Below are 14,367 nucleotides of genomic sequence, written 5' to 3'. Positions count from 1 at the left end.
TTTTCTTCTATAGTATTTCTACTTATGCTCTTGCATCTCTGCCGTAACTGTGAGAGCGTGCTTGGGCTAGCCTGCTGGAGGAACAAAAGATGCATAGCTGAGTTGCCCCAACCATCCCACCCAATGCTAACCTAGATAAGCTTATAGCCAGCCAACCCCTAGACGTGTGAGTAAGCCCAGCCAGTCGCCCGAGCCACCTAGCCGACCACCCCAAGTGTGCGAACAATAAACGATTACAGTAAATACATGCCATTGATTTTCTGTTTCTGCTCGTTATGCAGCAATTTTGTGATAAGAGATAACTGACAAAATGGCTAAACAATGGTTTATACATATTATGTCTACAATAAATATTTGCCTTTTCCCCATATCCCACTATAGTAATATATGTTGGATAAATGTCTTTTTAACTGCTTAACAATGTGTTCTATAAGGGTAGAAACTGCATTTTAAAGATATCAGAGTAAGGTAGTAAGAAAACATTATTCTTTTAATAGGAAAGTCATTGTTTGTTAGAGAAAATACATTGACAGTTGCTTGAAGGTAGAAGGTGTTAACAGTGAGGGGATAGTGCCAATAAAAGGAATCAAGGATGCCTGGGGAAATGGCTGATTCAGTGTTGGGGTATGGAAAATGGAAGATGATCTAGATTCTCTTATAGTGCCAGAAAGCAATGGAGAAAACTGCAGTCTCTTAAACAAATGATAGATGTTAACATCACCAGTAATGGCACAAAGTGGTATCATATATCTTCTGAAATGATGTACTGAGAAGGGAACAATACCACTTTTGTGGTATTCTTGCAAAAATATATATATAACTTGAATTAAATCAAGAGGAAACATGAAACAGACCCAAAGTGAGGTATGCTCTACGAAACAACTGTCCAGTACTCTTCAAAAGTGTTAAAATCATGAAAGACAAGGAAAAACTGAAGAACTATTCTAAATAAAGGAGAATATGAAGACATGAAAACTAAATGCAAACATGCAATGTTGGATTGGATCCTAGATCAGAAAAGGGACATTAGTGGGACATTTGGCAGAATTTGGATAATGTCTGTAAATTAGATAATAGTATTGTGTTGATATTAGTTTCCTGGTTTTGATAAGTGTACTGCGGTTATGGAAGATGCTAACATTGGTGAATCCGGGTGAAGGGTACACAGGAATTTTCTGTACTGTTGTTGCAACATTTTTTAAGTCTAAAATTATTTCAAAATTGAAAATTTTTTAAACATTTGTAAAAATGGGTAGAACTATTCTCTTAGAAAAATGAGGGAAATGTTGAGCTCCCAGAGAGAAGGAAAATGAGAAAGAGAAAGGACAATCCAGGACACGACAAAAGTGTGCAGACTCTATAGTGTGATCCTCCTTTAAGCCCCCTCAGTGACGGCTACAAAATCACAAAGCCACACAGAAACCTAAGAGAACAGCAAACATAAGAGCAAAGACAAAGTGGAAGTGATATGCTAAGCCACAGGAACTTGCTGAAATCATGGTGAGGGCTCTGTATTATCAGAACTCACAAGAGGCTATGCGCACGACATAATATCTATATACATTACACTTCATTATTTATCGGAAGTATTAAAGAAAGGTACATCTAAATGTTAAAGTCCAAACCATAAAGCTTTTATAAGATAATAGAGGAATATATCTTCACGACATTGGGGTAATGAAAGTCTTTTTAAATAGGACACAACAAGCACTAACTTTTTTTTACAAAGGAAAGAAAAAGTGATATAAACTTGACTACATTAAAATTCAGAATTTTTGGTAATCAAAAGCAGACCTGCCACTTTTATGTAATACATTATATAGGTAATCTGCACAAAGGCATCTGACAAAAGCAAGTGAAAGATGAAATTCAGCCCATACTGCACTTACCACACCACACTTACCAAGCCATCAGAAAGGGAGGCTTTTTGTAATTTGTACAAAGGTATCCTATGTACTAGACACATCTTCAATCAAAAGATGTCATAAGTAAGTGAAAAAGCATGCCACAGATTTGGGGAAGATATTTACAATACATTTAACCAACAGAGAACTAGTATCCAGAATTTATAAAGAATAACTACAAATCAATAAGAAGACATATAACTTATTTTATAAATAGGTAAAATTGATAAAAGATTTGACAGTCACTTCAGAAAATAAGCATATGAAAAGGTATTTGTCCATACTATTTCAGAATTCAAATGTTAGTCATTTATGATTTAAAGCAGAATGAAATGTCTCACTCTAGCTCACATATTTAAAACAAACTAAATGTATTTCACAGTTTTTAAAAAATTTTAAAAGAAAAAACAAAAATATTTCAGTTAAAGAAACTTGATTTCTTACGCTAAATTAGAGTTTCCACAGAGAAACTGCAAAAGGACCAAGATAATTTGGCTGAAATTGGCATGGTCGTTATATACCATGGGTGTCATCATTTTCAAAGGCACTAAAGTCACATCACACTGCATTAGATTGGGAACAAAATCATTTTTGTAGACTAAGAACTGTTTCATGTCCACAGCTAGACTTGGAATTTTCCATAGAAGCTGGATAAAAGTAAGCCAGTTGTCCTAGAAAATTAAGTACTTCTACAGCCTCCATCAATACAAGAGCTAATCATTTGCTATACTCCAGCTATTTCCAATGCATTTAATTCCTTCTCCTAATGGGAAAGAACAGTAGAAAGTAGAAAGTAGGACTAGCCAGTTAGATTGCAGCACAGCAGAGCAGACATGAACACAGGCTTCCGAAGTCAGAATGAGTGTGGGTTTTTTTGTTTGTTAATTTATTTTTTTTTAATAAGTAGTATATAGAAATAAATTAACAAAGCAATGTACCATTAGAAAAATAATGGACTAAAAACTTTGTAATGTAAGCTACTTATCTGTCATTCAAAAGCAGGCAAGAGGTCAAGTGTTCAGGAAACGAACATATCACAGTTTGGGGAGATCAAGAGTTACTGTGAAGAGTGACATGATTTTCAGTGGGTCTCAATTGCTTTTGTGTGAATATTGATAACTTTCTAATTATGATTATAAGACCTAGTGATGTGATCTTCTACCCAGTTCTCTCTAGTCTCACCCACAGTTAGATTCCCACATAAATTCTGTCAATCATAAGGTAATTTTTAAGCATCCAGAATATATTCATTATCTTTTTTTGCGCCTCTGGGAATCCTCATGTTCTGTTTCCTCTTTCTAATTTTCAGATTAGAAAATTCTAACCTAATCTAAATCTTTTCTAAATTTCAGATTTTCTCCAGCCTGAATCACTACTGTTTATTCTTATGACATCCTTCAACATTCACCCCAAATGCCACATCAGTGAAGCCCTCACTGATTAGCTTAGACCTTGAAAAGAGTTAATTTTTTTATCTTAGAGGTCATAGAACCTTATACTTTTCTCTTTTATTGTAGCCTAAGTACTTTTTTTTTCTTATTCCTGTTGTAATCTAACCAGAACTCTCTTGAAATAAGGGACAATTCTATGAGACTTGTGTAGACATTTTTTTTTGTTGCTCTTCAATTCACTCATTCAACAGCTACTTAATGAGAAAGTTCTAGGTGCAAGAATTATTTTAGATGCTAAGAGGCATAATAGTGAACAAAACCAACAAAACTCATTGCCCTTATGGATTTCACATTTAAGTTGTTGCAAATACGTACATACCAAGGCAAACCAGTGCTAACACAAATTGAGGAATTCTAAAATGAAGGTGCTAAGTCACCAAAAGATTGGAGTGCAGCTTGACCTGAAGAAATTTCTGGAAATAACAAACAACTATAAAAATGACTAAGATTCTCTGTTTTCCTTTGCTCATCTATCCTCTAAGAGTGTGATTTATTTTTTCTACAATCTCTCTCTCTCTCTAAAAACTGGATTTTTGCGTGCCCTATATATAACCACCTACATGATACAAAAATTTAATCTCTTTATTCCTCATTCTGGGAGAAAGGTCTCTGATTACACTAGCTTGGTCAACATTTGACTTATGGTTTATCAACTGTGACTGGGGCTGGTGGCACGACTAAATTGTATAAAATGGTACAAAATAGCTGCCACTACTATAATCTCATGAATGGGAGAAGATTAAAAAAAAGTGGTGAAACTTCAGAGCTCAGATCTCTTGGTTGACCTCAGAATGTCCTTATGGATGTAGGTTTTTGGGTATAAGTATTATGTCTATTCTGGCTCCCACTGAAAAAAAAAAAAGAAAGAAAAAAAGAGAAAAGGTATTTGATCTCCAGCCTCTCATATACAGATGTTCAGGTTGTGCACTATACAACCTCACAACATCTATTGTGTAGACATAGTAGATTTGTATATGTATTCAAACAATTTCTCAGCAGATGGCAATGGAAACTCTCATGCACTACTACTGAGGTTATAGATTGGTACAACCACTTTGGAAGACAGTTTGCCATTTTCTAGTAAAATCGAAGATATATATGCATACCCTTTGATCCCGGAAATCTCAGGCACGTGGGCATCAAAATACATGTACAAGAATATTCATATTGGCATTATTCTTAATTGTGGAAAACCAGAAACAACATAAATGTCCCTCAGCGATAGAATATGTAAATAGATTATGGTACATTTATACACTGGATGCTAGCAATAAAGTAAGCTACAGTCACATAAAAATATGAATGAATTTTGCAAACAAATATTAATTTTTCCTTATTTTTATAAATCTCTTTAGAATACAATAGACTGTATAAAGCCAAAAATATACAAATGTATTGTGGGGTTTATAATTTACGCATAAATAAAGCCTATGACAACAATAACACAAACAGTGGAAGAGGGGAAACAGAAGAATCCTGTTGTAAGGATCTCATACTCTTTGTTGGAGTGGCATAATATTACTTAAAAGTAGATTATGGTAAGTTAAAGATGTGTACTACAAATCCTAAAGCAACCACTAAGAGACACAGCTTATAAGCCAACAAAGAAGATAAAATGAAATCATGAAAATAGTTAACCCAAAGAAGGCAGAAAAAGAGGAAAAGAGTTTTTCAGTCCCACTGCTCTCAAATTCCAGAGGACAAACAAATGCCTCTCTGGAAGAGCCAGCCCCTGTCCCTGTGAGTCCTGGCTGTTCACAGTACAACCCACACCAAAGTCATCTCCTTCCCAAGCTCCTAAGCTGCCTATTCTGGGGAAGTAGATGCCTCATGAATCTCAGTGTGTGCATACATGATCAGGCACTCAGGCACATGCATGCGCACACACACACCACACCTGAATCACGTCCTTGTCTCCACCACAGGGCTCTCACTGTCACCCAAGTGCCCTTTCCTGCCTTTGGGTGACCCCCAAATTTCAGGAGCCCCTTCCCCTCAGCTGAGCCCCAGGTCATCCCCAGCTTCTGCCTGCTAGTGCCCCTGAAATGGAAGCTGCCCTGAACCCTGACTTGCTCTCTCTAATGGCTCATCTGTAAAGTAGGGAAACCCCTCAGCAGATGTGACTGCTCTGTGAGAAAAAACAAGAGCCATAGAAATTAAAATGTTAGTATACTGTCATCTCCACCCAGCCTCTATCCCTGGGGTTCTCCCTAAGTTCTTCTGGATTTCTCATTGTTTCCTCCTTTGAGTCCCTGGAAATGCCTCCCCACTGGGTATCTCATCCTCCACTGGGAATCCCCTGGAGCCACAGGTCTACTTATCCATCCCTCCTCTCAGCCTCATAGAGCAGTACCTTGGAGCTGGGCACTGACCTCAGGCCTTACCTTTTCAGAGGTGAAACCAAAGCCACAGAAGGCTACGACCCAGCGGGAGTCCTCTACAGGCTACCACGGTGAGGTTGAGGATGAAAAGACAAGAGATTTATGGGGGATTTGAGGTGGGTAAACATGAGATTGGAATTGAACTCCACATTTACCATTGACAAACCTACATTCACATCCCAGCTATCATTTAACATTTATGACACTTTAATTAGTTATCTTCTTTAAGCCTCAGTATTTTCATCTGTAAACTGAGTTAATAAATAGTATTCGTCTCTTAGGGTTCCTGTGAATATTAGAGATACTCTATGGAAAAACCCTTGGAACCATGCCTGGCATGTAGTAAGTACTCAATAAATGCTAACTTGTGGGCTTCCCTGGTGGCGCAGTGGTTGAGAATCTGCCTGCCAGTGCAGGAGACACGGGTTCGAGCCCTGGTCTGGGAGGATCCCACATGCCGCGGAGCAACTAGGCCCGTGAGCCACAATTACTGAGCCTGCGCATCTGGAGCCTGTGATCCGGAACAAGAGAGGCCACAATAGTGAGAGGCCCGCGCACCGCGATGAAGAGTGGCTCCCGCTCACCGCAACTAGAGAAAGCCCTCGCACAGAAACGAAGACCCAACACAGCCAGAAATATTAAAAAATAAACAAAAAAAAAAAAAAAAAAAAAGCTAACTTGTAGTACTGTTGCTGAGACTAAGACTGCTTGGAGCCTCTCCGATGCTGCCTTGTGTGTGGGGTGTGAGGGAGAAAACGGTGGTGTAGACAGAAGAGTCCAAGAAGACCTAGATTTGAGGCCAGGCTCTTCTTGCTAGGTGAGACTAAACAAGTCACTTAGACTCTCCTAGCCTTGATGGGGTTAGTTTTTCATTCGTTCATTCATTCAACTTCAAAGAGCTACTCTAAGTTAGCTGCAAATGAAAATGTTTATTAAAATCCCTTGGTGCATTCATGTATTCCTTCAACACAACACTTACTGAGCACGTACGTACTCTGCAGTGGGCTCTGTGCCGGGCACTGGGACAGAGATGAGTAAGACATGGTCTCCCCACCAGCAACACTTTCAGTCTTGCGGGGAGCTAGATCAGCAAGCCAGCAATTATGGCATGATAAAGACATGTCCAGGGCCTTGGCTTTAATGGTGAGGAGAAAGACTGGAAGCTTGAGGACTTAATGAAGTGAAGGATGAGTTTATTTTCACCAATGACAGACTAGAACTCCATATGCTGAGGGTAAGAGGGGAGAAGTGGAAGATATCCTGAGGACAAAAGAGAGGAAAGACATCTCTTTCACTGGGAATAGAAAGAAGAGAGAAAGATGAGCACAGTAGCCAGTTTGTGGGGACGGGGAAGTTAAAGGAGCTCTTGTCTGTGGTGCTGACATTTAAAGGGGAGGAGCTGTGTCTCTTTCTGCAGAGAGCACATGACGTCTGGCCTCTTCATCTCAGCCCTCCTATCTGTCCCCCTCCTCTGCTACTCAGAACATTAAGCCTTGCAGGGTGATTTAGTTGTGTTGGTCTTTCGCCTCTACTAGTCTGTAAATTCTTTACCTTGAAGGCTCCAGAGCAGCAGAACCTCTCTTTCTCTGGTTTCCAGAATCCCATTTGCTCCTGGTTCTCATTCCACCCCTCTTCCCTCTTTTTCTGTCTCCTTCACTGACACCTGTTATGTTACTCTGTCGGCCCCTTAAGACTCTATCCATGCCCTCAATAACATTATAATCCCCATCTCCAGCTTTAATCCTTCATCTGAGCACTCCACCCTTATTTCCAGTTGTTGACTGGACATCTCTTCATTTGTGAGTTTTCACGACATCCAGATGGGTTTATTAAGTGTACCTGCCAGCACTCCAACACTGTTCTTCCTTCCTCAGGTTTTAGCAGTCATCACAGCTGAAAAACAAAAGCAAAACAAAACCTTGAAGTTATTGTTGATTCCTCTGTCTCTCTCCACTTCCAGTTAGTTCTCAGGTCTGATTGATCTGTCTCTAGAAACATCTATTCATCTCTCTTAAGACCTTCCTTAGCCAGTAAACTGATCTCCTCAACTTTTACAGTCTTTTTCATTCCTTCTGCCCTGCCTTGAGGAGCTTATTATTCTGCATTTCCTTTACTGACTGCTTTGGAGCCCAGTGTCAAAGAAGCTCCTTTAGGAGTTTACCTAAGTAACCCTAAGATACAAAACAGGAGAGCAAATTACAGTTCACGTGACGGAGACAGACCAACCTTGCCCAAGTTAAGAGGTTCGTGGGCAGCCCATGCCAGCTTTTTCTCCCCCTTAAGGATGACCACCCTGCGGTATTTGGGAAGGAGGAGCGGGGGTCCCTAAATGTCTTCTTGGCCACTGCTCCTCCGTGTTGCATTTTCCTCCACGCCCCTTTATTCTATCACAGATCACCTCTCACCTCACTCACTCTCAGCTCCTTAATTCCACTCCCCCACCCCCGGAAAGTCTTCAACAGACCTCCCCTAAGAATTCTTACCACCTCCCCGCAAGTGTTGTCTGGTCTTTGCCCAACCACAATGAAAGTACATTTCCCAAAATCTAAGTTATTCTGACTAAAATAATGCTCTAAGAGTTCCAGAAACACATTCCAGGGTGGGCTTTGGAATTCCAAATCCACTTCCTTTTGAGGTCTCTCTGTGAACTTAGAGATGTTCCTCTTTACTCTTCTGAGTATTCAGAGGGTGGCCATAGTAATGCCAGTATAAACATTGATTTTCAGAGACAATACATTTAAACCTATAAGAAGGAAGAATATTTCTTCCTAGTTGCTCCACAATTCATAAGGCTTCTCTAACCTTCAATGTAATTAGTAGTAATAGTAAAATGATCAACTGCCTCATTTGCCTGAAAGGTTTCCTGGGACACCAGATATTCAGGTCTAACACCAGGTCAGTCTCAGGCAAGCCAGGACTAGTTGGTCATCCTGAAGTTAAGAGCATGCACTCTGGAGTCTGGGTTCAAATCCAGCTCTGCCATTTACCAGCTGTATGATCTCGAACTAGACTTAATCTCTCTGTGCCTCACTTTCTTCCTCAGTAAAATTAAGAAGATTAAAAAAAGTTAATACATGAAAGCATTTAGAACACTGCCTGACATATGGTAAATGTCCAATAGGCGTCAGCTACTTTTATGCATATCAGTGTTAATTCCTCTAATCATCACACCTACCACCACCAAATGGTGCTCCCTAAGAATCTGGATAAGATGTGAGCCCAGTACTGAATCACACATCTTTAATCTTAATATCTGCTCTCTTAATTATACAAAAACCTGGCCAAAGCTTTGAAATTACTGCTCTCAGAGCCCAGTTAACTGTTTAGCTTCTTACCATCTTCTCCCTGTTCCTCATTCACCTTACCCGACAAGCAATGCTCGAGCACTTCCTGTGTGCTTATGGTGGCTCTGTGCTTGGAGCTTCAGAGAACACAATAGAAGTATGCTGTTACCCCTGTTCTCCTGGAACTCACATTCTGAAAGCAATGCAAGCATCATCCATGACACTGATGACAAGGCCAGGCAGGAGGCCCCACATCCAGTCTAGAGGGTCTTAGGAAGGGAGAAGTCTCTGTGGCCCGTTGTTTGTGTCCAGGAAGACCAGAAGTACTCCTCAGCAACTTTCCTCTGCCCTTGCCACACAGTGTACCCGAGGCACAAAAGTGAGGCCATCATTCCTGACATGTTCCTCTCTCCCGATAAGCCCCACTTGGTTCTTCGCAGGCTTCTTGGACCAAAGATTCCTCATAAACTCTTTTTTCCTCCTAATCAAGGATCTTCTTCATCACTCTTTTTTCTCTCCTATACCACACCTACTTTCCTCCTAATCTTTTACTCAGCAATCAAATACCTGGAGTATCACAGATAAACAGCATCTTGTAAGTTTACATTTCACATACAAAAGCCAAGAGCTCCCTAAGGACAAGGAATGTCTTGTTCATCTCTGTAGCTCCCATTACACCTGACATAGTACATGTCTGTGCCCCAAAAGAGTAGACATACATACACGAAGAGGTGGATCTTCATCACAAACCCCGCAGGCCCTAAAATAAAAATAGGTTTTCTTCCATTGACCATTTTGTTCTAACAGTCTCTGATCCCCACTCCTGAGGCCAGCTCAGGGCCAAAGCCAATGGGTAAGGATGGAAATAGCAGCACCTTCAACGTCTCCTACACCAACATCTTCCTGGGGGGCTTCCCTGGATTGCGAGAGTGGAGGCCCCTCCTGGTCCTGCCTCTTACTTTTGCCTATGTGACCATCGTCTCTGCCAATGCCCTCATCGTCCACACGGTGGCGGCCCAGCAGAGCCTGCATCAGCCCATGTACATGCTCATTGCCCTGCTCCTGGCTGTCAACCTTTGTGCTGCTACAGCGGTGATACCCAAAATGCTGGAGGGCTTTGAGCATTATGTTAACCCCATATCACTGCATGGCTGCCTGGCCCAGATGTTTTTCATCTACTTCACTCTCCTTCTGGACTACAACCTCCTGCTGGCCATGGCCCTAGACTGCTTGGTGGCCATCTGCCACCCACACTGCTATAGTGACCTGATGACCTCCCATCTGCTAGGCGTGCTGGCCTTTTTTGCCCTGACACGGAGCCTGGGAGTGGCACTGCCCTTGGTAATGCTAACCTCACGAGCTTGATTCTGCCAGACAGCAGTGATCTGACACTTTACCTGTGAGTACATAGCACTGTGAGCATAGCTTGTGGAGACTTGACCTTCAACAACCGGTTGGGGCTGGCCATGCGGTTGGTCACTGTGACCTTTGATCTAGCCCTGCTGGGGACCTCCTACACCGGCATCATCTATGCTGCCTTCTGGATATCTCCTGGGGGAGCCCGAACCAAGGCCTTGCACATGTGTGGCTCCCACCTATTGGTCATCCTCACCATCTACCTCTCTAGTCTCTCCACTTCCATCGTTTTCCGAGTAGCCAAGACTGTGTCTCAGGATATCTAGAACCTGCTCAGTGCCATCTATCTGCTGCTCCCAGGAGCCTTGAATCCTGTCATTTAGGGGGTGAGGATCAGAGAGATCAGGCAACATGTAGAAAAGATGCTCTGTGGAAAGGAATTAGCCCAGGAGGTTAGGGAGAAGCCAGAGAGGCTGCAAAATATGAGAGTGAAGGAGAAACTGCCAGGGTGAGAGAACTTCATCAACTTGGGAAATTGGGGCTGTGACCTCTGGGAACAAGAGATAAGCAGGCAGTACTGAGGGACAGGCTAGAATTTTCTGAGATTATGGACTCAACAGCAGGTTCATTGTTGGTAAACTATTCCTTTTTGAATTCTTAGAATGCTCTGTTTTCACTCCAATAATAAAATTGCTTTTCCTTATTTATCCTTGTTAGTTTAGTTTCTCTGTCCTCTTCTCCCTGACTCCTGAGAAAGCCCCCAATTAATATCTGGATATATGGAGCTCCACTGGAAGTTGTGTAGAGCAAGTTGCACAGACCACAACTTGCCCTGAACACCCAGTCTGAAACAAATAAACAGGCCAGGCTCTTCTCTGGTGCCCAGTCTCTCCCAGATACAGAGTAAGACTTGACATGAAGCCCAGTCTCACCGAATATACAGGTCAGTCTTGATGCCACCAGTCTAATGCAAGCACACAAGTTAGCTTCTAGAGTCCAATCAGTTCCAAACACAGGTGAGGCTCTGCCTGATATTCCCAGTCTGATATCCCCAGGCACACAGGTCAGGCCTACCCCAGGGGTCCAGTCTAGCCCAAACAGGTCAAGTCCAGCCAGGGGGCCCTCCAGTCTGACAGACACCCAAGCCAGGTCTTCTCCTTGGGACCCAAGTTCATCCAAAGACCAGACTAGGCCCTTATCTGTACTTGAGCTTGACCCAAAACCATAGGTCATGCCACTCTTTCCCATGGTAGCCAGTGTGATTTATCTAAGTCACCCCTACTTGAAAGACCTCCATAGCTGTCATCTATAGAATGGAGTATCTATCCTTCAGGGATGTCCCAGAAAGAGGCTACGGTGTCCCATACTGTGCAGGACCATCTGTAAACCACCCAAGTTTTCTCTTCCTCTATCACTTGATCATATGGAATGTCCCATGAGGCCATGGGTGCAGGCTGGGAGAGAGGTGTAGCAGGAGTGAGAACCATGGGCATTTGGGCCAATTCTTCAGTAGATTACTTGTGCTTTCAGGGCCTGCTTGAGCCCAGTCTTGTATATACCACTTCCATTTGATGATGGAATGCTACTATGCATGCCCAACTTTAGTCTTAGGGGGTCAGACAACACCCAGTTCATGACAGGCAGCTCAGGTTGCATGGTAACTTGGTGGTCTTTGGTTAGGCAGTCTCCAAGGCCCAGTAGCAGCCTAAAGCTGTCTCTCACAAGGTAAGTATTTATCAAGAGAGGATGGCAGGGCCTGCCAAAGGCTTCCAACAGCATCCCTATCTGCCACTGATACTTGAGCAGCTTGCATGGCAGACTGGACCTGTTGCAGAGCCACGTTTGTTCTTTGTCCTGGGCCCCACTCAAAACTAGCAGCTTTTAGGGTCACATGGTAAATGGGCCAGAGTAGCACATCTAAATGAGGAATATGTTGCCATGTCGCCTCCAAAATCCAAAGAGGCCCACTAGGCCTTATGCCTCTCTTTTGGTTGTAAGAGGAGCCAGATAGAAGAATTTATCCCTCATCATAGAAGGAATAGCCCAACATGCCTTATACCATTGGACCCCAAGAAATTTCACTGAGGTAGAAGGTCCCTGAATTTTTGTCCGATTTATTTCTCATTCTCTGACACACAAACGTCTTACCAGTAAGTCTAGAGTAGCTGCCACTTCCTGCTAGGTCCAATCCGCATCTCAATGTAATGGAGCATTGTGATGTACTGTGGAAAGGAAAAGTGATCAAGATGAACTAAATTATGACACTGGGCTAGAGAGCTGATAACTGATACACCCCTGAGGCAGAACATATACATGGTCACCCAGACCCTTGCCTCTTTGTTTGATTAGGAGTATCCAGTGATGGTATTCTGCATCTCTCTATTGCCACATCACCCCCATGGACTATCAGAGCTCTCTTTACTACTGAAAAGTCATGCTTAAATCTCATCAAATTAGAGAACCAACTCAGAAACCTCATCCTTAGGATTCCATTCCTCTAGAATCATTTCCAGTATCAGAACCTATATTAGTCAGTGTTCTCATTCTCCAGAGAAACAGAACCAATAAGGTGTGTATACACACACACACACATACACACACACACAAACACACAACCTTATCTATATATTCAGTTGACCCTTGAACAATGCAGGGATTAGTTGCAGGACACACAGAGGATACAAAAATCCACGGATGCTCAAGTTCCATACAGTGTCTATATCCACGGGTCCACATCCACAGATTCAACCAACCACAGACTGTGTAGTACTGTAGTACTTACTGAAGAAATTCAAGTGTAAGTGGACCCGTGCAGTTCAAACTCATGTTGTTCAAGGGTCAACCGTATACATCTCTCTCTCTATATATATAAATATATACACACACACATATATATAAAGTAATGCGGGGGACTTCCCTGGTGGTGCAGTGGTTAAGAATCCGCCTGCCAATGCAGGGGACACAGGTCCAAGCCCTGGTCCAGGAAGATCCCACATGCCGTGGAGCAACTAAGCCCGTGTGCTACAACTACCCAGCTTGCGCTCTACAGCCCGCGAACCACAACTACTGAGCCTACGTGCTGCAACTACTGAAGCCCACGCACCTAGAGCCCATGCTCCGCAATAAGAGAAGCCACAGCAATGAGAAGCCCGTTCACTGCAATAAAGAGTAGCCCCCGCTCACCACAACTAGAGAAAGCCCGTGCGCAGCAATGAAGACCCAATGCAGCCATCAATAAATAAATAAAGATAGATATATAGATAGATAAATAAATAAATAAATAAAGTAATGGGCTCACAATTGTGGAACTGGCAAATCCAAAACTGGCAAAGTAGGCTTCCAGGATGGAAACCCAGAGAACAGCTGATACTGCAGCTCACATCCAATGGCAGTCTGTTGGCAGAAGTCCTTCTTTCTCAGAGGACCTCAGCATTTTTCCTCTTAAGGAATTCAACTGATTGGATGAGGTCACCCGCATTATGGAGGATAATCTGATTTACTCAAAGTCTACGAATTTAAATGCTAATTTCATCTAAAAAAAATACCTTCACAGCTCTATCCAGTGTTTGATCAACTATCTGGATACTATGGCCTAGCCAGTTGACACATAAAATTAACCGTCACATTGCCTAGGCTTAAAGCAAGCCTCACCAAGTATGGGAGTGTCCTAGCACAGAGCCAATCTGCAAAGACCAAGGAAAGCTGTCAAAACATAAACTGAACATACTCTGCAGAAGAGACTTCACTGCAAAAACAGTTTAGTCTCAGAATATTTCAACAACAAAAAAACCACAGGCATTATAAAGAAACAGGAAAACATAGACCATTCAAAGGAAAAAGATAAACTGACAGAAACCACCCCTGAGGAAGCCCAGCTGTCAGACTTTCTAGACAGACATTAAAACAATTGTCTTAAATATGATTGAAGAGCTAAAGGAAAACAAGTAAAGGAAATGAGGAAAACAATGTATTAACAAAATCAGACTATCAA

At 42.1% G+C, this 14,367-nt stretch overlaps 1 pseudogene; it reads left to right on the top strand.

Annotated features, from left to right (window-relative positions):
• Window positions 1–9,869: 9,869 nt before the first annotated feature.
• LOC118899517 lies at window positions 9,870–10,888 on the top strand (annotated as a pseudogene).
• The last annotated feature ends 3,479 nt before the right edge of the window (window positions 10,889–14,367 follow it).

Source organism: Balaenoptera musculus, chromosome 8 (assembly GCF_009873245.2).
Source record: "Balaenoptera musculus isolate JJ_BM4_2016_0621 chromosome 8, mBalMus1.pri.v3, whole genome shotgun sequence".
NCBI classification, from domain to species: Eukaryota; Metazoa; Chordata; class Mammalia; order Artiodactyla; family Balaenopteridae; genus Balaenoptera; species Balaenoptera musculus.
The sequence above is the reverse complement of the archived record's forward strand: the minus strand, read 5'-3'. Positions and strand labels throughout refer to the sequence as shown.